The sequence below is a fragment of the Alligator mississippiensis genome, chromosome 3 (assembly GCF_030867095.1).
Source record: "Alligator mississippiensis isolate rAllMis1 chromosome 3, rAllMis1, whole genome shotgun sequence".
NCBI lineage: Eukaryota > Metazoa > Chordata > Crocodylia > Alligatoridae > Alligator > Alligator mississippiensis.
Genome location: NC_081826.1, coordinates 51,631,875 through 51,655,070, shown reverse-complemented (window position 1 = coordinate 51,655,070; position 23,196 = coordinate 51,631,875).

Genomic DNA, 23,196 nt, shown 5'->3' with positions numbered 1-23,196 from the left:
AATGGACCCAACTTCACTTTTGTAGGTTCTAAATATTTGGTTTCCCTCTGTACACAGGTTTTGCAGGAACATACAAGCCAACCTGGGCAATAAAAAGGTTCCCTTTCCCCCACACATTTTTGAAGTTTCAAATGCCCTAGTCTGCACAACAGAAACCAGGGAACTATGAGTAGCCAAAGGGATAGAGCATTCTCTTGAGTCTTCAAAGATACACGTTCAGGGTTCTTGTCTGTATGAGTCAGATCAGAAACTTTGCAGCCCTCCTGTTAAAACTGAATGACATAACTACTGGGTTCTTGGCTGATTGGTCTCCATTACCTTTATCACCATTTTCAGGTAGGCTTTGAAGAATTTTTCTGGTGACAGTTTATTTCAAACTGCTATAGTCATGTGAAAAAAAGAAAACTCAAGTTCCAGCAAATGAGCACTTTCTTGCAAAACCCATTTTCTACCAAAAAAGCATAAATTGTCAGGAAATTAGTGACTATACCCAAAAAAGACAGCTTTACAAATTTTAGCTGATACCCTGGTTTTTCCCATGTCAATACCAATTTGTTACTGAGAAAATTGCATTTATAGGCTGCATCCAGACAAGCACGGGCATGCAGTATGTGGTGCTGCAGACCCATCTGCGGCACCACAAACCACACATGCAGGCAGCCGCATGCTGCTATTTTGCAGTGTGTGGGAGTTTGACCTGGGAGATCCTGGAGTAAAAAAAAACACAACAAAAAATAACAGGGTGGTGCACGTGGCAGCAGTGTGCACTGCCCAAAATTGTAGCCTGACCTGCCAGAGCCACACTCCGGCTGCTGGCCAGGATCCCAGCTTCAGGAGCACTGTGGCTGCAGCTCCCTGAGGGGCCAGCACAGTTGCTGGCCCCAGTCTCCCCTACTCCACCCGGGGTAACCTGCCATACACCAAAGCACACATGGCATGAGTGTTCCCCGAGGACAAGTAGCAGTATCACAAGGGGTGCTGCTTCTTCTTGTCCCTGGGGAAACAAACATCTGCTCTCATCTGAACATGACCATTGAATCCCCTGGTGTGAATTTATGTAAATTTATGGTTTCACATCAAAAGCATTTTAAACTTTTAGATGATCGATGAAACTCATGATTGTCTTGCATAAATTTTGCTTTCAGATTGGCTGGGGCACAAACCAAAACTCATACTGAGAAATCCCATTAACACTTAAAGAAAACAGAATGTTTTCATAAAACTCTTCTGAAAGCGTTCCCACCACAGTTATCTTCACAACTTCATGGTTCTGGGGCAGTGGTTTTGAAACTGTGTTCCACAAATCCCTGGGGTTCCAGGAGAGGTCATCAGGGAAACTGCAGAAAGACTGAGGATAATGACAAAGTGCACCTGGAAGCAGTGCACCTCTAAACCTCCATTGCTGGACCGTGTCACCTGGCTCCACATCAGCTCACAAGAAAGGGGTAGGAGTTCTGTGGCAGAAGAAGACATATGACAGGATCCTGTGACTTTAGGAAGCTTGAAAACTGTTCTGTGGAAATTAAGGTTAGAATTGGGTTTTAGATCATCCAGGTCTATCGTGCATCACCTGTGATGGCCAGAACCAGAGGGGCTAATGAGCAAATTATAGCAAATAATGTCTGCTTCTTGGGAGCATCTAACAGTTGTCATAACAATTAATATTAGCTAAGGCAAAGCTTGCAAAATTGTAACCTGCAAAATGTACCCCGTCTGTCTAAGTATAACCACAATGTTAAAATTAACTGTCTGTACCAATCATAAGACTAACATGGGCCCCAAGAATTAGAACTAGAAAACAGAACTGCAAACTTTAGCTGACCTAACGATTCTTGCTTAAAGGTCAGTAAAAATGACAAATCTGACCACAAGATATAATTAACATATTCCAAAAAATTCCAAAGAGGAAGTAACCAAGTGGGTTGAATTTAGGAGGAAAATATGCTAATCTCAGACCCCAAAGTGATGTGATGTGATTTGCTTATTGGGTAAAACCGAGTTTAGGCACTAACCTATTATGATAATTTCTCACACCTTTTAATCCCATAGGGTAACAGCTGTAGAGTCAGATTGTGAGTGGCTCTGAAGCCAACAGATTAGCATAGGCTAAGATATAAAGGAACACACATGTCAGGTGACCAGTAGAAAGGACAGAACAGAACAGTCATTGCTGTTCCAAGCCCAGACTCCAGACTCCCAGTGTAAGCAAGGACCAGATCCTGACTAATGGTTCTTCCCCAGTGCTCCCTCTGACAGCATCGATTGGGGATGCCTGACTTCGCTGGATCAGCTTGGCGTGTACCTAGCACTGAGGGACTATTGATAAGTTGCCAACCAAGTGGGAACTCTTTGTCAATTTGTCTGTCTGTTGTTACCATCACTGACAACTCTTAACTTTTAGTGTTGTATTATCTGTTTATTAGATTAACCTTTCTGTTAACTGTTATACGTGTAAACCATATTTTGCTGCTAAAACGTATTTTTGCTGCTATTTTGCTGCTATAAGTAAAATTTACCTTTACTGTTATAAGTGAAATTTGTCTTTGCTTCACTCCCAACTCCGTCTCCTCGATCCTGTCTCGGACAGCCAGAGCCGACTCGAGGTGATTAAATAATTACTCGTTCGTCGAGGCGGCTGGTGAATAGAGAGGCCGAGAAAGCTTTATGGTTGTAAAACTTTACTTACGTCGCTTGCTGTTGTGATGGAAAACGGTCCAGTTGTCTGAACAACCACGTTGGTTGTTCCAGCTGGCAGGGCTCAGGCCAGCACGTCCGTCTACAAATCGGGCCGGCAGGGAAAGGGATACGTCTGGGATTTCACTCGGCGACGGGGAGACGAATCGATAGGTGATCAGGCTATCGATCAGCTCAGCCACGAATCAGATCTCTCTAGAGGCATTCTGCAGCGTGCTCAAAGTTCTCTGACTTGGGCGGAAGTCGCGCTAATTTTTAAACGGCCAGCAAGCCAATCACTAGCCGCCACATATGCATAATTTAGAACTGGCCAATAGCGGGACACAAATTTACATCCGAATGGCGGGAACTCTCTTGCACTGGGGGTTTTCTGCAGCAACAGAAAGCCTTTACTTTTGCAAGAGGCTCTCATGTGGCGGGAAAATTCCACCGTGCTGAGGCACCAAAACCACTGGGTTGTGACATGCCCCCTTGCCGACGGCACAACTGGAATTTTAGACACATGAGCTCATCATCCAGCATCTTTGTTTAGGGACTCACTGACCTGGCAAAACTTTAACAACCAGTAATATACATACATACAACTTGATAGACCGGTCTTTTCAACAAGTTACAAAATACAATAACTTCGAACGTATAACAACAACTGTTGATCATCGTCTGATTGGAGAACATCTGCTTGGGACTCTCCTCGTCTGGTAGTCAGTTCGTCCTCTCCTACTAACAGACAATGTCAATAAAAATACTTAATAAAATGAGAAAACAGTATTATAGCAAGTCCTGAGCTAATAAACGTTCCCCGTCTCAGTGTCTCCTTCATAACCATCGCTCTATTAATTCGAACGAACTGCAGTCTGGAGCTCGATGAATCTCACACTCGGGTGGTTATGAATTGCTACTTCTCTAGGGTCAGTCCTGTGAAGAGAGAAAACAAAGACACAAGACAAAAGACTCATAATTGGATTTACTGTAAGGATACCGGGTGAACGTTGGAACGGCGTGTCATCCAGTTGTGATGAATGATAATAGGAGGACGATCGGGCTTCTCTTCCAATTGGACAGAATAGGTATTGGGATATTGTCCCGACTGCTGAACTGTCCCTTTGTGAACTTGTGGATGAGACTGATGGGGGTGTGGTATTGAAATCCACACTAACTCGTCAGGTTGGAACTTGGGCTCCCAAGGTGGAGGTTTCTGGACATTAGTTTCATCCCATAACAATTTAGCAGCATTTAGTGAAATAAGGACATCGTGATTAAATTTATTCCAGTTTTTAAACGTCCCTCCTCCTCTAAGGCGAAGCTGCTCCTTATACAAACCTATGTGTCTCTCTACAACACCGTTGGACTGCGGATGGTATGGCAAATGAACATGCCAGGCTACATTATGAAGACGAGCGAATTTATCCAGGGCATTTGAGTTAAACGGGGGTCCTCCATCAGATTGAATCTCGTGAGGAGGTTGCCAGGTAGCAAATACAGCAGTCAAAGCCAAAATGACAGCAGTGGCATTACTCTTCCATAGGGGGACAACCTGTAACTGTCTTGTTCCCAAATTGACAACAACTAGTCCTTTATTTGGCGGCTTAGACCCTGGGAGGGGTCCCAGTAAATCTACCTGCCAAACTTTTCCTGCTTGAAACTGTGAAGAATCGAAAGCTCCGAGTTGGTGCTTGGTTCTATGGCACTTTTCTTTAGCACATATTTCACAGGCCTGAGCTACCTTTTCCCAATCACGTCAAGCTCTGTATGAGGCCGGCTCCGTAAGGGTTCAGCACCAACATTGATGGCAAGCTCGTGGTCCCGGGTGACCCCAATTCTCATGAAGCCACGCGAGGAACGGATTTACCTCAGGATCAGTGGTAGATGTGACAGGCAAGACTATGTCGGTTTGGAGTGGATCTTCCAAAAGCTTATCAATTACCTCATGCACTGGATCGGTATCTGGACGATGGGACTTAGTGTGCCTAATTAATGGAAGGTGCACCAATTTAGTTAACGTTTCCCAAATATCTTGCCAATCATTCAAATGTTCAGAAGGAAAAGCTGTGCCCGTAAGAATTTTATAAATATATTGCGAATCAATTGCAATGATCGGAATTGGGAGTGTATCGTTATGATGTGTTAAACAATGTTCCAGTACCTTAAGGAATCCTAATAATTCACATCTTTGGGCCGAATCATTATCTGGGTTAGCTTGAAAGATTTTCTTATCGTTGCAAGCTTTGCAATAATATCCATATCCTCCGCCATGTCGGGAGGTTCCATCCGAGGCCATCCATGCCGGGGCAGAAGTTCCATACAATGTAGGGACCTTTTCTTCTTCTTCCGGACTTGGATCAGGTACCGTGTCCTCCAACCTCCAACAATGCCAGTTGTAATGGTGAGCAAGCACTAGTGTATTCCAGGTCTTAGATTCTCCTTGAAAATGTGGGTCAACCCTGTCTGCGTCCAGCAAGGGTAACAATGTGGCACGGGGAGCGCGTAACATCCCATGCCCCCTTGCTAAAGGGTCCACCAGTTGTTCAGCTAGGAGGATTTTTCCTACAGCTCCATATCTATGTTGTGCCACTTGAAGCATTTTATGGGCTGTATATACTAACTCATCATGAGAATTATGTGCGACAGCCCACACATGGTTGATAGTGAACCCAAGGGTTACGGTTAGTGACTCACCCAGATCGATGGCATGAAGTTGTGTATCTTTAACCATAGCTAGCAGGTGAAGTAGGTTCTGCTGATCTCCTTTCGTCCAGGGCATAGACTTTTGGGATTTATTACGGATCTGTCGCTGCAATTTGGTGAGGAGTGCCAAATCACTGCGTTCAATATAATGTCGATACCAGTTCAAATGACCTAACAGCTGTTGAAAGTGCCTCTTGGTTGTAGGGAAGAATGTTTTTAATGGATCGACGTCAGGACCCTCATGAGAAATTCCGTGGCGGATGGAACCGATGTATCGAGTACCAAGGAATGTAATGTCATCTACAGGTTGTAAACACTACTTCTCTTTGTTAATTGTCCATCCCTCATTTTGAAGGTGAGTGACTAATTGACTGACTATATTAGTAACTACGGAACTATCACTACCCATAATGGCGATATCATCCACATAACTCCAAATCTTTAGTTCCTTCTCTTGAGGAAGAAAATAGGAAGCTCGAAAATTCTTCAGGGAGTTATTCATGGCACCTGTGGCTAGTGATGGTGCGTTACGGTATCCTTGTGGACAAACTGTCCACCTATACATGATGCCATCAATACACATGTTTAATATTCCTTCCAGGTCAGTTATCGGGATGGATAAAAACATTTTCTTAACATCCAATGTGACTCCAACCCACTTACTTTGTTGGAACTGTGCCATCTCAAACATACACTGTGGCAGAGTAGACGGATTAGATTGTTGAAGTACTTGGCACCTTTTGTTGACTTCTCGATAGTCTACAACCAACCGGGCTTCATTAGGCTTTCCAGGTTTCGCTACCCCCCATCCTGATGACAGGTAGGTGCTAGCTGTTACCGTCTTAATACAGCCTCGTCGCTCAAGCCGCCTCAGGAGGTCAGTAAGGGACTGCTTTAGTGAACCCTTGGTCGGTATTGGTCGATATCGCCAGGTGGAGTTGTTACGAAGCGTTGGTCGATGCCAATCCTGTTCTGGGATAATGACGGGTAATGCCTGTAGCACTTGATCTTTAAGGTCAAGCACTTTTATCCCCGGGATCCCTAAAATGTTGATGCCCCCTAGAACAGCCTCTAGGGGATATCGGTAGCCTTGGACCCAAAATTTGACCTTCGTTGTAACAGCGATAGCATTAAGCCCTTGCACCTTGATCGTTTTGGTGGTCTTTTGATGAGGTATCATTGAGGTAATCACATTAGTCTGAGCTCCAGTATCGAGAAGGAAGAATGCTTGTTGTTGGTCATCCGGATCGGTAGGGTTGCAAACAGTGAGTTCGGCGTATGGTCGAGAATCCGTAGGGTCAGGTCTGAACTGGAGAAGGCCGCCGGCAGAGCCGACGGCCATCACTCATTTTTTGATGAGTCCTCGAATTTGAATCCTAGTGCTTCAGCTAGATGAGACTGGCCCCTTTCTCCCAAAATCCGTAGCTGCGCCTTTGTAAGTCCGGTGCAGGAGAGAAGAAAACCAAACATGGTTCTTTCCCTCAGGGTTCTCTCCTTCGGGGTTCCTGGAGGTGACCACCCTTGCTCTCATTGAGGGATAAATTCTTGCCGTCTGGGTCTCAGTGTTCTGGCTGGGCATATTGAAGATAGGTCCCTTATGGTATTAGAAGCTTCTTCACTTTGTTGCATAAGTGCTTGTAAACGTGGGAGATGGCCTAAGAGATTTCCCACCGGTTGACCTGCCATTGAGTTCAAGAAAAGTCGGAGTGTAACGGCATTTGCTCCTCCGTATACCTCCATGCAGGCCTCTATAGCTTCCAAGGGCGTTGGGATTGCCCCGAGGTCCAATAGATGGCGATGAGCCCATCTCTCTTTTCGTTGTACGGCTGTTAGTCCCATTGGATTTGTTCTCGGGCTCCATGAGAGATATGACACCCCAACTATAGCTAGGAGGAGTTGCTCCACAGTAGCCTTCTGTGGACGACCTTTGTGCCAGGTGTGAAATTTGTGGGTTACCTGTCCCACTACGAGAACTGGGATCAGGATGGGCCAGTGGGCACTGTCTGTGACCACATTCAAATTGGTAGCATGTCCACCACTCCATGCCGCCTGTCAGGCCAAGGCGCTCGCTTCTTCTTTATCCAAGGTGTCAGATCCGAATTCCACTATTAACCGCCCTAACCACATTGCCAGGGTTTCTCCTGATCTTATTTTAGATTCCTTGCAAAGCTCTTGAATCTCTGGTCTGGTGCGTGTGTGTGAGATAATGGTGGTACGTGTAGCACCATCTTCATCTGCAACATGCTTCGTCACAGCTACTGGGTGAGCTGCGGTAGAGAAAGAGTTAAATTCTTCGTCTGAGAACGTTGGGTATATCTCTCCTCCCATTGCCCCCTCCCTTTGGCAAGGAGGCGGGGCTGCAGGGAACGACATCACCTCGGGGCGGACACGCTCGGCGGATCCCCGCTGGGTCTTCTGAAGCTCCGCCCCTCCTTTCCGGGTTCCCCGGATGGCTCGCGCTTCTTTCGGCGCCATTTTCTGCTAGCGGTATCATGCGGCCAGTGCTATTAATAAGCGCCGCTCTGGAGCTTTTTGCTGCCCGCTCCAGCGATTCCTTACCAGCCGTATGCATCTGTGCCTCTAAATTTGCGTATTCCCTTAGTAGACCCGCTACTGTACGGAACAGCACATTTATCATTTTTCCCTTCTTCCATTTGGTCAGACCCCATCTCGGCACATGATGGCCCTTAGTTTCCAAATCCTCCCGGAGCTGAATGAGGAGCTCATGGCCCCGCGACTCCAGCACCAAATCCAGACAGTTAAACCAGTCCGTGGGAGTGGATTCCCCTCCTTCCCTTACGTATTGAATGCATTGAGCGAACCCTTGAGCAGGGGTCAGCTTCTCTGCCTTCCGCGCTTTTACCCCAGCTAGGGATATGGTCGAGGTTTCCTCCGGGGATCGATAATAGACCTGGTCGCTCCCCATTATACATCCGAACTCCCCAAGGGATAGCTTAGTTCTCCATTCCTTCACTATGGCGGCTTCTCTCTTTACAGAGAAGTAACCATCAATGTTTCTTTCATCCCCTTCTACCACCTGGTGGTAAGCGATATGCGCCCATAGATCGTTGGCATTCTCTATGTGGCGGGTCCCGGTGCACCAGGGGCAGCACCTGATTAGGTTCTTCTCCATCACCGTGCCCTTTAATCCCATCCTCGTCGCCATGTCTCGGATGGCCAGAGCTGACTCGAGGTGATTAAATAATTACTCGTTCGTCGAGGCGGGCTGGTGAATAGAGAGGCCGAGAAAGCTTTATGGTTGTAAAACTTTACTTACGACTCTTGCTGTTGCGACAGAAAATGGTCCGGTCGTCTGAACAACCACGTTAGTTGTTCCAGCTGGCAGGGCTCAGGCCAGCACATCCGTCTACAAATCGGGCCGGCAGGGAAAGGGATATGCCTGGGATTGCACTCGGCGACGGGGAGACGAATCGATAGGTGATCAGGCTATCGATCAGCTCAGCCACGAGTCAGATCTCTCTAGAGGCACTATGCAGCGTGCTCAAAGTTCTCCGACTTGGGCAGAAGTCGCGCTAATTTTTAAACGGCCAGCAAGCCAATCACTAGCCGCCACGTGTGCATAATTTACAACTGGCCAATAGCCGGACACAAATTTACATCCGAATGGCGGGAACTCTCTTGCACCGGGGGTTTTCTGCAGCAACAGAAAGCCTTTACTTTTGCAAGAGGCTCTCATGTGGCGGGAAAATTCCACCGTGCTGAGGAACCAAAACCACTGGGTTGTGACAGATCCCAAAACAAGCAGCCCAGTGGCTGATACACTCACAGTGCCCAGTTGGCCTGTGACAATCACCTAAACAACAAATGTTTTAGTTCTCAGACAACTGGAATACAGATAGAAAATAGGAAATATCAGAATGCCAGCTATGCTGATGACCCCAGTATTGGCAGGAATTTTTTTTTATGAGATATACAATCCCAGCTGCTAGCTCTTGACCCCTGCTGCAGAAGAAAGCAACAAGAAACCAGTTTCTTGTCATTCTGAACTGGGGAAAAATTCCTTTCCACCCCCAAATACATAGTCAATCTGACCCTAAGCATTTAAGCAATACACCTTAGAGGATTCATGGTCAATACTTGTTGCTTCAGAATCTGAGGGAGGGAGGGGCATTGATGATGGAATGCTTAATTATATATTTGGAGAAAAGCTTTCCTGATATCTGATAGCTGAAGCCAGAAGCGTTTGTAAGTATTGATTAAATAGAGGGCTATTAGTGTTATGAGAATGATGAGGTCAATGCAAACAATCCTGTTCTCCTTGTAACCCATTAAGAGGATGAATAGGAACTCCCCTTTGGTGTTTTCCTAACACAGTGTACTCAAGTCAAAAGATTTTTTTTTTTTTTCCCAAAAGCTGAATTTCAGTATATGTTTCAGAAAGCTACCCAGTCTTGCCTTAAAAATGGCAGGTCTGCCACCATCCCTGATAAGATGTAGTAATGAACATTATGGATAGGAAATTGTATCTTATTTCAAGATTGAATTTGTCTAATGTCAGTTTCTAACCATTGAATCTTGTTATGGGCTACAATCAAATATTTTTCCACATACAAATGGAATAAAGATATGATCATCTATCCCTCCTTTCATAGACTTTTCTTTGATAAGATAAATACATTGGACTTCCTAAACAAGCTTTCTATGCCAGTTTCATTTTTCTGGCCTTCTCTGAATTCTTCCTTTCCACATTGTTCTGACTTCACAGTTTTACAGATGCTTTACACAGAGACAAGATCACTTTCCTACTTGAATGTGCCTTTTTGTGGATCTAAGGGTTGCATTACTTCTTTTGACCACAATATTGTACCAGGGTGTGCTGAGATGGATAATACCCCTAGTAGCATAACTAGGGAAGTATGAGGGGGGCACCTGCCCCAGGCATTGACTGTAAAAGTGCCAGGATCCCCGCTGCTGGGATTTTTTTCCCCATGCTGCCCTTGTTGGCACAGTGCTGTGCTACACTGGGCAGCACAGCACTGCACCAAGCAGTGCATCTGGGAGGTAGGGTGCAAGTGGAGCAAGTGGAATGGTGCTCCTCTACCCCCACCCCAAGCCTTTGCAGTGAGAAGGAAGGGTGAACCCCACACTTCCTTTGCCCAACAACAGGAGCTGGGTAGAGTGCTGCACTAAACTGTATTATCTGGAGGAGTGAGAGGGTGAGTGGAGTTAGCAGAATTGTGGTCCCCCCATCCCGGCGTACCCTTGCTGCTATCCCCCTGATCCAGATACTCTATGAGCTCCGTATGCCACTGCCCACCCTAAATCTTTCTCTGAGTCACTGCCTTCCAAGACAGTTTCACACCATGTAATCACAACTTATTTTCCTAAACTTGACTAAAAAATTCACTAGTACTCCAAGGTTCAAATTCACCCTTGGTGTAACTTAACAGAAATCAGTAGTATTATGCAAAACATGAAACTGGCCAGATGTGATATAACAGCTGTTTTAGTCCATTTCGCTATAACCTCAAACAAACTTTAAACTCCCTTTGGTGTCATCAGTATGGGGGTATAGATGGTAATGTTTGAGGAATGATTTAGAATACTGTTCAAGGTAAATTGTTGGATCATCTGTTAAGAAGTATAGTAAATGAACTTCTGACATTGTGAGTGATTTCAAGGCTACTGTGGACTGATGACATTTTTTTAGTTTATTAACCAAGACACTGTGACCTTTACAGAGTTCTGGTACTGAAGTATCCACAGATCTGACAACTAATACATTACTGTGGCCTTGCACTAATCACAAAAACTTTCCTTAGCAGTTCTTCATAAGAAAGACCTTCTTTAAGCAATCTGGTCTTTAAGGTTTTTTTTAAGAGAAATAATTTGGAAACCATGTCTCTCTATTTATCTCTTTCTCTCTATGAATGTGGGAGATAAGTAATTTAATTAAATGTGTCTTCTTTGCCAATGGATACAAACGAACCAAGGATAATATTTCTTGAGCTATTAAAACTTTTGCAATATTGGTAATTCAGTGGCACTACAAATTCTAAATTGACCTCTTAGCCACAAATCGTTAACTTGAACCCAGTTAACTACTACCAATTTTAGTACATTCCAGTGGATGTTGAGAACAGTAGAATAATTCAATGCAGCAGTTAAAAATATCTATCAAGGAACAATTAGCTGAAATTTATTAATAATAAATATAGGTGGGTATATATATATTTTTTTCACTTGCAGTACAGTAATAGTGAATACAGGTAAGATCTGTGAATTAAGCTGCCAAGATAAACATCACATTGTGAAGATGTTACAAGGCTGCCAACCCTACTGGAATATACACATGAAGCAATCTGTTGTTCTTATTTTGGCTGAATAAATATTTCCATATTTCTTTCATATATGCACACTACTACATGCTTTGCATGTATATGTGTGTGTTTGTATAGCTATACAGATGCTATCTCCTATGTTATATATGCATACTCAAGTATAATAAAGCCATTCTGCATTTCATTAAAAAAACCAAAACTAATGGTTTTCAAACAGTGCTGTAACAGCATGTAGACTAGACCTAATTTACTGTTTGTTAGGTTATTTCAACAAGAAATAATTCCCACTGCTTTCCTGTGTTTTCAGCCACTAACAAATCTAATAAAATATTTTCAGTGTGAGATGAATAGAAAGAAGCAGTTGAGCATGTCTGCATGATACAGAAATAACTATAGTCAAGCAGTTTGCAATGCTATGGATTTCTTACAAACTTCAGAATTGTTATCAGGATAATGTTTCCTTTGCAAAATGGAAGGTAAGATTACCCCACATGCAAGGAATGAGAGCAAGAGCATCAACTAAGAGAGTACATTTTTTACTGTTTGTTATCATTGATGAAAATATAGATACCAATTTTTATCATTGTTGGGGCATTTGAAGAGAAGCAAAAACTTAATAGTGAAAGTGACTAGGAGTGTCTTGGTTAAAAACTACCTCTGTAGCTTAGTTACATCATGTGTTCTGTTCTTGCACTAAGATAAATGTAATGTGACTGAAGCCCACAGTGAAGCATTCTGTAAAATTGAAGCAGCATAAGATGGAAAGTTCATCTCCAATACTAGATGTAGCCCTGACTTTCCATATACAGTCTGTATACCACATGGGAATAACTTTCATTTACACCTGCAATGAGCTGTGATTGTCATTAGAGTGGACAGAATCTGTAGGGAGAGAACCTGCTATGCTCAAGATGCTACCAGCGATTCCCTAAACATGTTTTTGTCTGCAAGCCAGTGAGAGTTTAGCATACATCTGTTCCAAACCTTTATTAGTTACTTCCATTCTTATCCATCACAGTGAAGAAGGTCTCTTCTGTCATTTACCTACCTGGACAATGAAACATTTAATTGCACTTTTGCACTTGGCGATGCCATGATTTTGCCAGTGTTTGTTCCTGATTTTGGCTTGGGATCAGATCTTTTTTCTTCTAGATTTTTCTTTTAAACAGAAATTAATCTTGAATTTTATCCATTGTATGCCCTGCTGGTGCTCTTATGTGCTTTGCTTGGAGTGTAAAAAGAGATTGTGGAAGTTTAAATATGCTTGAATTCCACTTCTAATACACTGTTTTATGTTCTGCCATCTTTCCTTTTTCTAACACTAGTAAATTTTAAATAGTATATTATTAACTTGTTGTCATTCCCTTCTTGATGAAAGTCATATGATTTTTTGGACATGCATCAAAATTGATTGATGCTATTTAATAGAGATTCTTTTAAGTAGTACCAGGTTGGTGCAGATGTAGAAGTCATATAATAACCATGTTCTCAGCTGTGACAATCTTAAAGATTGCATGGTATACATACTTCAGAAGAAAATGTTAGTTAGTTTCATTGCTTGTGTAGATGTTATAGGAGCTTAGAGAACTCTTCTAATGAAGGATTCATTTCTCAAAACCTAACAGATTAATTCAATATTTCAAAGTATATATGACCCATTTAAAGTGCACTAGTTTCTCCCTAATAATGATTAATAGTAGGACATAAAAAATGAGATCAAACATTATTCTTGTCTTTTAATTTCATCTTTATTCGTAGAAAATATTGCTTAACTGCCTAAAGATTTGCACCCACTATCAGTTTTTATAATAATAAATCTGTAAAAAGAAGATTTAATTGCTGTATACTGATGTCCCTTCCATTAAAATAAAAAATGAAAATACTGGTATTTACAACTGAAGTCTAGTACCATGATCATTTTTCTTCATTCAGTATCAAATATAACAGTTCATTTAAAAATCTGTTTTTTAAAAGCAATCAGCTCTACATTTTGAAGGGCCTCAAACTTTTTCCCAGTGGTCTCCAACAATTTACATGGTTAGATTATAAAATCATAGAAAAATAGGATGGGGACAGATATTGAAGGGTCAGCTGGTTCAACCTTTTTGAAGGCAGGATCATTGCTGTCCAAATGTTTGTGTAACCTCCTTCTAATTACTCCTTTGATTACTTCCAGTGATGGAAACTTATCTCTAGAGTGATCTATCCCCTATTCGATATCCTCCCTAACAATCACCATAACTATGATCCCTCTAATTGGATGCAGTACTCCAGGTGAGTCCTCACCGGGCCTGAATACTTTGGAAGAATAACATCCCTTAACCTGAGGTGTTAATACATCCCAGTAACTGTTAGTTGTTGTTATTGTTGTTGTTGTGTTTTAGGTTTTTTTGAAATAGTATTACATTTGACATTTCAGCTTGTAATCAGTTATAACCCCCAATATCTTTTCTGTAGTTCTGCAGCTTATCAAGGCTTACCCCATTCATACTGGTGTTTGATTCTGCATTGTTAAATACAGTGCTTTGCACTTGTTCTTATTTAATTTCACCCTAGGTGTTTCATCCTTCCATTTAATCAAAGTCACTTTCAATTCAAATCCAGTTCTCTATTGTGTCTGTTACCCCACCCAATTTGGTGTCATCTGCAAACTTACCAAGTGTATGCTCAATTTCATCCTTCATGTCACTAATGAAGAAATTGATTGGTACCAGACCTAGAACAGGTCCTTGGGTTTCCCAACTTGATTTCTTCTCCCAATCACACGCTGATGACATGATTACTTTATAAGCAGTTACCCAACCAGATATGCATTCAGCTTTTATCAGTTTCATTTAGATGAAATTCCTTAGTTTGCTTATAAGAAAGTTGTAGGAGATGGTGTCAAAAACTATACTAAAACTCAGGTAAATCACATCACAACTTCTTCCTATCCACGAGACATGTCATACAAGGAAATTAGGTTGATTAGATATGATTGCCCTTGACTAATCTGTGTTGGCTGCTACTTATCAGCTTGCTATCCTTTTATGTGCTTTCAAACTGACTGATGGTATACTCCAGTATATTCCAGGTGTAGAAATTAGACTGGTTGGTCTGTAATTCCCTGAGTCCTTTTCCACAGTTCACATGACAGTTTGCTGTAGTGCTTATGTGTTACCCAACATTATAATATGAATACAGATAACTCAGTTAACCTATAATGCTAGCATGCAGAAAAAGAAGGGTTAATAAAATCCATGCTAATATGGACTCCTAGCATCCACAGTCTTGAATAGTTTTGTTGACATATTGACAAAGATGAGATGACCCATATCCAGTAGACTATGGAGCAGCTGAATGACACTAGCATGACAATGAAAGGTGAATATGCAGGGGTAGACCCAGAGGGAAGGGAGGTATACTTGCACCCTCCTTTGATTCCTGATCTACCCACATTTTAAAACCAACTACCTGTCAGTGGCAATAGTATTTCAAGTCAGGCAATGCTGAGGGAGCCAATTGACTTCATGGCTCATTGTAATCTACCCAATCCTTTCTAAACTCTTCATTCCACACGTATTAATGACTCTTCCTAATCGCCTTTATGTTCTACCATTCAAGCTATCCTTTATTTTGCAATTCTGCTATCTGTTAGCTACTCCTGCTAATGAACCTCATATTTCACAGCCCTGAAGATTGTTTTTAACTGACACCAATGAAGTTATATTTATTTTTGCTTAAGTCTTAAACTGAGTAATATAGCCCTAAGCCCCTACCAAGTTGGTAAAGCTTCTAGTTTATTTTTAACTGGAGAAAAAATACATTTTGTTTTATATATTGTATGTAACCATCTGCATCCCCATTTCAAAATTCTGGATCCACCCATGGGACTATGAATAAGAACAGTGGAAGCTCTTGGCAGGGGATAGTCTGAAGAGAGAGTTAGGTCAGAGATCAGGAGAGGTGCTTTGGGGACCAGGGCATAGAGAGACTAAGAAGAAAACTTTGGTTTACTCTGGGCTATATTGGCTAATTTGGGGACAGAAAAATACACTGCTTAACCTTTTGGAGGGAGGCAGAGAACCTTTTATTAAAGCAAAGTAGTTTGTTTGCTGCTTGAAACTTTGGCTTCTGCTGAATCTCCCTAGTAAGAGTGAAAGTCCCTCTTTCAGGGGCAGAACTGTAGGCTAATTTCTGGAGTCAGGGCAGTGAAGAACCAGAGAATGTGAGAGTTCAAAAGGGCAAGGTCTTGGAATGGGAAGAAGCCTGTTCCTCCCTAGCTGCCCCTAGAAGCCATGCCTGTGCTGGCTTCAAGGGACATAATCAGAGACCACACAAGGCCTCAGTAGTTTGGAGCAAGCACCCACTGCTGGGCACTCTGTGACACCCCTTTTAAAGTATGGCAGTATATGTACTCTTTCCCTGTCTTCTCAAACTTAATTTAGCCTCTGGTTTCCCAATAGATAATGATTCTGCAATTATTTAATCTAATTTCTGGATAACTCTAGGATTAATAAAATCAAGTCTGGACAATTTAAAAAAAATTGTGCTTACCTAAACGATCTCTATTTATTTTCCCTACTCTGCCCAAGTGCCTCTTCCCCTTACCCTCTCTAGTCCCCTATCTTTTAAGCCACCCTTCAAGCCATGTTGCTGGGGTTCTTGGCTTATTTTTTTTGACCAGTGAGGTTGGCTCTTTTTCCTGTAATCTCAGGACTGAAAATCTGTTCTTCTCTTTGACAGATTGGATATAGAGGTGAAACACTACCTGCTGCCAGAGGTGACCAGGTGCCAGCTTCTACTATTCTGAGCACACAGTGGGTGTGTCTATATGTGCAATAAATGTGAAGCAATAAACTCTGGAGTAGTTTGAGCTGGAGTAAACTACTTCTGGGTGCAATGCCTATACGTGTACCCAGGACAACAGCAATATGAACCAGGGTGGGGCAGGCTTGGGCTGGCAGGTAGCATGTGGGGTAGGGGCAGCTCCAGGCTCCAGGTTGTGGCATTGGACAGTAGAGGGGCTGGCTGGAGCATGAGGGTGCTGAAAGTGCAGAGCCATATGGCTAGGCAGCAGGCAGGAGTCTGGCCCACAGCTGGCTGGGCTGACCAGGTGCAATTTATGCCCACTGTTAGCATCTGTATGTGAGTTTAATCACAGTAAATTACCCTGACATACAATAGTACTGTCTCTGAAGGTACTATCTTATGCTGGTATGAATTAGTTCATAGTGGCCTAATACCATTGCATGTGTAGATGGTGATGCTTTGCTCCACAGCTAATTAGTCTACTCTACAGTAGAGCGCATTTGTAGTGGTAGCCAGTTTTTTCTTTTTTAACAATAATCTCTCAAGTCTTCTCTCACTATATTTCTTCCTCGGTCTTGAAAGTCCCTTTGTATATAATGGCAATGGATTTCTCAAATTCTCAATGTCTAGCCATCTCCTACACCAGTTCTATTACATGTTCCTTGAGGAAATTCAACAACAGTTATTTCTCACATGGATATAACCCCCTAGTTAGCTGCCTTTGGCAGAAACACAGGCCCTATTCCTCAAAAATTAAGACCAGGTCCTGGAAAATGGCATACCTAGCCAGGCCTCTCTTGAAAGCATCCACATAGGCACAGACAGGGGAGGAGTTCTTAGTAGTGATGGTTTGGGGATGTGATACCTAACACTCACTGCAATGACACTGTTTCTGTACCCTGTTAAATCTGAAATATTATTCTCCTTCCATGCCATGCTGATAACTTACCATTATTAACACTAAAAGCAAACCACCAAAACCTAGAGATAAAGAATTCTCCCTCCCAAGTCCTACTCAAATGACTTGGTTTTCTGACACCTTCTATCATTAGATTGCCTTGGCCTCTTGTGGAGGGTAGCTCCACCATCTTTTTAAGTCTTGTTAAGGTTCAGCAGCTCAGTGACCCAAACAATTCTGGAAGACAGAAACAGAACTATAGTGCACAGCTCAAACGAAGTTGAAAATACTCACCAACAGTTGTTTAAGGCAACAAAGGGACCTGACAGACATGGGGGGTGGGAGGAGGGGAGGTAAAGCATGCTTTACTGGAAAAAGAAGCACTTTAGTTCAACCCAGCTCCATAGCATCTATATAGATAGGGTGCTTCAGCAGGGCTTCTTGGTGCTTTTATCTAATAACTGATTTAATCAGCCCCCCCTAAAGTGGCCAGTCTATACAGACATGGGGCAAGCCACGTCCAGTTACACAATACCTCTTCTGGGCATTCACTGGGTTCAGCATGGGGGCATGCAGGGTTTAAAGTAAAGCACCATTTTTTAAATTGTTTTAAAAAAAAATTACACCTGTAAGCAACCAAAGACTCTTTTCCCAAACAAGAACTCAATCCCTCTGTTTACAGGTTTCTTGTTTTGCTATTTGAAGGAAACTAGCTGACAGAAAAGATTAAAATGCTTTTCAAGATAGATTTTCAAACTCTTTCTGTCTTGTAGTTTAATAGTAAACAATTAGGACATGACAGCTTATAGAGTTTGTCCATTGGACATGTAAACACCTAGTTTAGTGGGCCCAAATTGCAAGCTGGTAAGAATCATTAATTTAAAATCAGCTTTCACTATCCTTTAGCAAAAAACTAAAACAACAACCTGAAAGAAAACATCATTCTAGGATGAGAAAAGTCAGGTTGTAAATTGTGGAATGGATATATAGTGGTTACCATTAACATTCTGATATTTATCATACTGTGATATTTACCTTTGCCAAGGTGTATGTGGTTTTCAGCATGTTTAGAGAAGTGAAGTACACAAACACTGCAGTAAATTTAACTATCAAGAGTGGTAAATGTCAAGTTTGTTAAAGGCACTTACTCCATATGGGTGGACTTATGACAGAATGAAATGATAATAAAATAGTTCTATTTCCTTTCCTGTTCCTTGGCTAGCAAGCTTCCCAATTTTAAGAAGCAACTGCTGTAAGTCAGATGCATCTTGAGAAGCCCATAGTTCCTTTTGTCCCCTTCCTTATTGGTAATGAGGAAAATAAATTCAAAACAGTCAAAATTAGGAACATGCAGACACCATTTTTTGTCATGATGAAATTAATCGCACAAATATGTGCATACCAATCAGTATGTATGTACAAACATTTCACTCACATACGTATAGAATACATTTGTACACATACATTAAGCATGGCCAAAAACAAGCCTGCAGTTATTAATATCTTAATTATCTGGCCGAAGCTGCATTAGTAATGAACAATTTTATGAGCATCATGCCCAGAAACGATTGAAAGGTTATTTTACTCTCCATAAATTAGAAGCTTCATAACGATTGTTACTGTGGAAACTGCTATGAATTAAAACAAGTCCTGACATCTGGTTTAGTGATCATTGCCAGCAATCCCTCGATATCAAGTTGATAGCTTTCTAGTAAATAGGAAGTCATCAGTGACTCCATAGATGAATAAGGAGGTGATCTGAGGCCCATATGTTCAATTGCAGATATGTCAATAAGTTCCAGAAGGAAGGAATAGATCCTGGTGATGTCAGATCACAACTCTTTCTCTTTGTCTCACTCCTCTAGCTGCCTCCATAATGATATAAAATTGTTCAAAATGATCAATGTTTTCTATATCACAGTGCCATTGGGGATGATACAATACTTGAGTCTTCCCCGTTTTGACATTAATATTGCATTTCTTCAATTTGATCTTCAAGGTGTCCTTGAACCTCTTCTTTTTCCCACCTCTAAAGTGGTGACCATCAGTGAGTTGGAAGCATAGGACCTGTTTTAGGAGCCAGTCGTCAAGCATCCTGAAGACATGTTGTACCCTATTGAGCAAAAACAACAGATGTCTTGTGCACTTGGATCAAGTTGCTATGTTCTGGCAGCCTTCTGGTGTTGGTGTCAGGGTACTTTGGGCTATGTGCTCATTCTAAGTCTCCTTTAAACTGAGAGGGGAAACCAAGCCACCATGGACAGAGGTCACACCACCAGCCCATCTCACACACCCCACAATGGGGGATGCGCCTTAGTCTTCAGGCTGTTGACATCTAACATTCAAGAGAAAACCTCAGAGTGAAGCTTACTTACAGGTCAGACATACCTTGACTCTGATGACAGCTCTAGAAATGGTAGATATAGAATTGTTTGCATTACTCTTATCTGCTATCACTGTGTAGCAATAGAACTTGCCTATTATTGCATGGAAAGGTTGTGGTCAGCCTGAGGTTTTGGGTCTGCCTGGAACAAGGTATCTGGGTCTTAAATCCAGTGCCAACAGGCAGGATGCCTGACAGCACTAGACATGCCTACCAAGAGAGCAGAGGCAGTTTTTTACTTTCGAGTCAGAGCCCCAGCACCAAGATGACTGCTCTTGCACCACAGTCCCAGTGATTGGAGGGAACATCAGTGTCTGATATATGCTGCAGGGTGGGGTCCTGTGCCGGGTGCCTCAGAAGAGGATCCTGGTAGCAACCAGCTGCAATCACAAAGCTGCTGCTGCTGATCACCTCTACTTCATGGCATCTCCAACATGAGCCCCATTGTGTACCTCCCTGCCGGCACTTGCCACCTAGTGTGCCCTGCACAATTGTGGCCTTGGGCCCACCACGATCCGCTGGCTGGGAAATTGGCTCCGTGGTCTGACCCAGAGGGTAGTAATTGATGGAAGTCAATCATCATGGTGCCCTGTGACCAGTGGGGTCCCCCAAGGTTCTGTCCTTGGATCCATATTGTTTAACATCTTCATTAATGATGTGGACATTGGAGTCAGAAGCAGACTGGCCAAGTTCACTGATGACACCAAACTTTGGGGCAAAGCATCCACAACAGAAGACAGGAGGGTGATCCAGGCTGACCTGGACAGGCTCAGGAAATGGGTGGATGAGACCCTGATGGAGTTTAAAAATGCAAGGCTCTCCCCCTTGGGAGGAAAAACCTGCAGCATCCTTACAGGCTCAGCAGTGCTACAGTGGCTAGCACTACAAAAGAAAGAGACTTGGGGGTCATCATTGAGCACAAGATGAACATGAGCCTGCAGTGCGATGCTGCGGCTAGTAAAGTGACCAAAATGCTGGCTTGCATGCATACATGCTTCTCAAGCAAATCCTGGGACGTCATTCTCCCATTGTACTCGGCCTTGGTGAGGCTGCAGCTGGAGTACTGCATCCAGTTTTGGGCTCCACAATTCAAAAAGGATGTGAAGAAGCTTGAGAGAGTGCAGACAAGAGCCATGCGCATGATCAGAGGTCAGGAAAACAGACCTTACGACGACAGGCTGAGAGCTGTGGGGCTCTTTAGCCTGGAAAAGCTCAGGCTCAGGAGTGATCTGATGGCCACCTATAAGTTTATCAGGGGTGACCACCAGTATCTGGGGGAATGTTTGTATACCAGTGTGCCCCAAGGGATGATGAGGTCAAATGGTTATAAACTACTGCAAGACCATTTCAGGCTGGACATAAGGAAGTTTTTCTTTACTGTCCGAGCCCCCAAGGTCTGGAACAGCCTGCTGTCGGAGGTGGTTCAAGCACCTACATTGAACTTCTTCAAGAGCAAATTGGATGCTTATCTTTCTGGGATCCTATAACCCCAGCTGACTTCCTGCCCTTCAGGTAGGGGGCTGGACTCGATGATCTTCCGAGATCCCTTCCAGCCCTAATGACTATGAATCTATGAAAGCCCATGTTCTCCTTCCCTATGGCCCAGGCCCTTCACTGCTCCCCACCATGGTGGTAGTCCTGCTGACTCCCAAAGTCCAACCCATTGCCAAGCTCCCACTTCTACTTCCTTTGCTGGCATCCCCGGCTCCTTCCTACCATGCCTATGGCTGCAAAGGGCACCCACTTGGGTTTTACTCCCAACACTGTTTGGATTGGGATAATGCTCAGCTCTGTACAGCACCAGGAGTTGGGGCATCTTCAGAAAGATCCAAGCTCATGACAGGATTGAACAGCTGGTGGGAGCCCCTTGCATTCTGCTGTCCCTGGGGCCCCTCATGACACCTGGTCCCATCAGCCACAAAGCCAGTGCTTACTGTTTGGGTTCTGCTGGCTGCCACCACTTAGCTAAGGGTCCCAGACACTCACTCCCCACCTGTCTCTGGCCAATACCATTTGAGCACAGAGCACAGCCACAATCAGCTGCTGACATACCCCTGTGACAGACACCAGTGGTCAAGAACATGCAGGAAGTGGCACCCATCACAGGACAAAGGCCTGCTGCACCAGGGTTAAATCCCATCTGGAGCTCTGAAACAAGGGGTAATGCCTTGCTGGACCTGTTCCTGGTCACGTGGGATGACCTGGTGAGGGGACTGCAGATCCTTGACCACCTGGGCAATAGCAATCATCACCTGCTGAATTTCACTATCCAACGCAGGCATCAAGGGCTTACACCAAGACTAAAGCCCTTGACTTCAGAAGGGCCAATTGCAATGAGCTTAGCAGAATAGTGGGGGAGGCACCGAGGGACCAGAAGGTAGAGGAGATGGGAGTCCATAAGGGATGGTCATACCTTAAGGGGGTGATCCTCCAGGCCCAAAGGGTAACAGTCCCTGAGAGAAACAAGGGGGATAAGAGTGCTCAGAAACCCCCTTGGCTCACCAAGGGCATTCAGGAATGCCTGAAGACTAAAAGCGGGGTATACAACCAGTGGAAGGGAGGAGCTATCACCAAGGAGGAGTACTCCTCCTCGGCCCGTGAGTGTAGGAAGGCTATTAGGAAGGTCAAGGCAGAGATGGAATTCAGGCTAGTGTCCAGGATTAAGGACAACAAAAAGTCCTTTTTCATAGATTCATAGATGCTAGGGTCAGAAGGGACCTCAATAGATCATTGAGTCTGACCCCCTGCATAGGCAGGAAAGAGTGCTGGGTTCAGATGACCCCAGCTAGATGCTTATCTAACCTCCTCTTGAAGACCCCCAGGTTAGGGGAGAGCACCACCTCCCTTGGGAGCCCATTCCAGACCTTGGCCACTCGAACTGTGAAGAAGTTCTTCTTAATTTCTAGTCTAAATCTGCTCTCTGCTATCTTATGGCCATTATTTCTTGTAACCCCCGGGGGCGCCTAGGTGAATAAAACCTCACCAATTCCCTTCTGTGCCCCCGTGATGAACTTATTGGCAGCCACAAGGTCACCACTTAACCTTCTATTGCGGAGGCTGAAGAGGTCCAGGTGCCCCAGTCTCTCCTTAGCTGGCAAGCCCTTAACCATATGAGTGGCCCTTCTCTGGACCCTCTCCAGGTTATCCACATCCCTCTTGAAGTGTGGCACCAAAAACTGCATGCGGTATTCCAACTGCAGTCTGACCAGCGCCCGATAGAGGGGAAGTATCACCTCCTTGGATCTGTTCGTCATGCATCTGCTGATGCACGATAAAGTGCCGTTAGCTTTTCTGATGGCTTTGTCACACTGCCGACTCATGTTCATCTTGGAGTCCACTAGGACTCCAAGATCCCTTTCCGCTTCCTTTCTACCAAGCAGGTCATTTCCTAGGCAGTAGGTATGCTGGACATTTTTCCTCCCTAGATGCAGCACTTTGCATTT